Here is a 1,987-nt window from a genome sequence, read left to right on the forward strand (position 1 = left end):
TGCACTCTTGATACAGTTGCCTAATTGTTTTTCCTTTAGGCACTTATATATTTTTTATCCACTTTAAAAAAAGGAATACTTTTAAAAAGTCTTTTAGCACTGTGAGCCTGTAAGAGATTCATAATTTAATGAAAGGCTTAATTCAAGAAGAGGAACATTTCATTGAAACATCAAGACTAACATACTAAAATTATCAACATTAGGTGTCAATTTTTCTAATTAACTTTAAACAAAGCCTACTTGGATATGCCCTACAGGATATTAAATGAATAAATGAGATTTAACAAGGCTGCCAAGCGTTTTACTTTGAATTATAGGCACAGCTTCTCTACACATTTTACATTTTTTTAAAGTATGTTAACAGGGTGTAATATGACAGTTTAAAAAAAATACAGTTAAAACTGCTTTAACAGAATATCCTTACTTTTTTTTTCCATGTTTCACTATCTCAGTTAATATTCCCAAAGACAGCAGCCACAACTCAGTATACAGCATCACCAACACTGCCCAGAGTCAGCTTATACTGAAATTAAGCTCTTTACACCAAGTAAATGGTTGTCCACAATCACTGGCTGGTGTATGTATGAACTGAAATTGTCTAGATTTGGAGAGAAACAAATGCTGCTCTCATCATCTGCTAGGCTTCTTCCGTTCCTCCCTCAATTCCTGCTTACAAACCTTTCACTTTAACTCTTGGTTTTGTCAGGTTCCTGGCCTATGGGAATTTGGGCCTGCTGACTCTGCACTCTGGAAGAGGCTGCCTGCTGTGCTGCTGTGCTACTGTGCTTTAACACTGTCCAATCAAATATATTGGTGGTTGGGGATCCTGAAAAGAATGTAGAATAGCTGCTTCAGGTACATGAAATCTGGGGCTTCTTCAAAGTGCAGCCCATGACAGTAGTTTAAATACTTTGCAAAGTCTACCCCTTACATAAAACTTCAACAGGAGTGGACATCTTCTTTTCACTAATCTTTTCATATTTTTGTTTCTTTGTTGCAGCCTTTAGTCCTTGCCATGGCAGGCTGGTTATATTAAAATACATCAAAACATATCCTAATGATTCCATATCATCCCTGTGACTCTGCTCAAATATCAAGATGTGCATTGATGCTAGCATACCCAGCGGTGCCAGAGAGGTTTTTATCTTCTCTGTGTGGTGTGTGGCCTTGCCCTGTTGTCTCTGTACTTACCTGCTAAGCCAAATCAGTGAGGAATAACTTATTACAGTGATGTCCAACACTCTCTGGAAGTTATCTGGTTTAATGTCTCTGCGTATAACATTCTTCAAATGCACATAATTCAAGTGTACTGATCATCTGGTCAGCTAAAACAAGTACCGTTTTCATTGTGAATCTTCTTGAACAGTAATTGAAGAAGTCTTCAAGGCTGGGTCCCAGTCCATGATAGTCTTTTCCCTGACCATACCACTGTATGTGGGGGGTGCCAACCCCACCTTGAAGAATCTTGTAGAGTTTGCTCTCATACAGCAACTGGGGATGCCTGGCTTTCTGAGATTCTAGCTTCACTGACTGCTACTTCCTTGCTGTTGGTGATGTTTATCACCAGATAAATGTCCCAGAAGGACCCAACCTTCCCTACCAGTCTGTATTTCTCTCCAACAATGAACTCAGCTGTGGAGCCACTGCTGCTTGCCATCCTGAGAGAGGGAGATGGATGATGGGGCAAAGCCCACACTTCTGAGAGAGCTATGGGGGCCTCTGGAGTTCTGTCTTGGACAAGGCCAAGGAGAAGGTCAGTAGGAACTGAACACAGAGGCCTTCCAGGTGCTATGGGGCTCAGAATCCATCAAGTGGAACCTGACTGCAACTGCTCAGTGGGGCTTCTTGTTCTCCTGGTACCAGCCTGGGCCACTTGTTTCCAGATGGTGGGTGCTTCCTCGTTGCAGGCTGAAGAAGAGACACAGTGAACTAAAGCGGTGATATGGCTGCCACCATTGCCCCCGCTCCCCCTGGAGGGACCCAGTGA

General features: G+C 42.1%; 1 pseudogene; it reads right to left on the minus strand.

The window, feature by feature from the left end:
* Window positions 1–686: 686 nt before the first annotated feature.
* LOC100958014 lies at window positions 687–1,657 on the minus strand (annotated as a pseudogene).
* Between the last annotated feature and the right edge of the window lie 330 nt (window positions 1,658–1,987).

Source organism: Otolemur garnettii, unplaced genomic scaffold (assembly GCF_000181295.1).
Source record: "Otolemur garnettii isolate 467f Iridium unplaced genomic scaffold, OtoGar3 scaffold00009, whole genome shotgun sequence".
In the NCBI taxonomy this organism is placed as follows: Eukaryota; Metazoa; Chordata; class Mammalia; order Primates; family Galagidae; genus Otolemur; species Otolemur garnettii.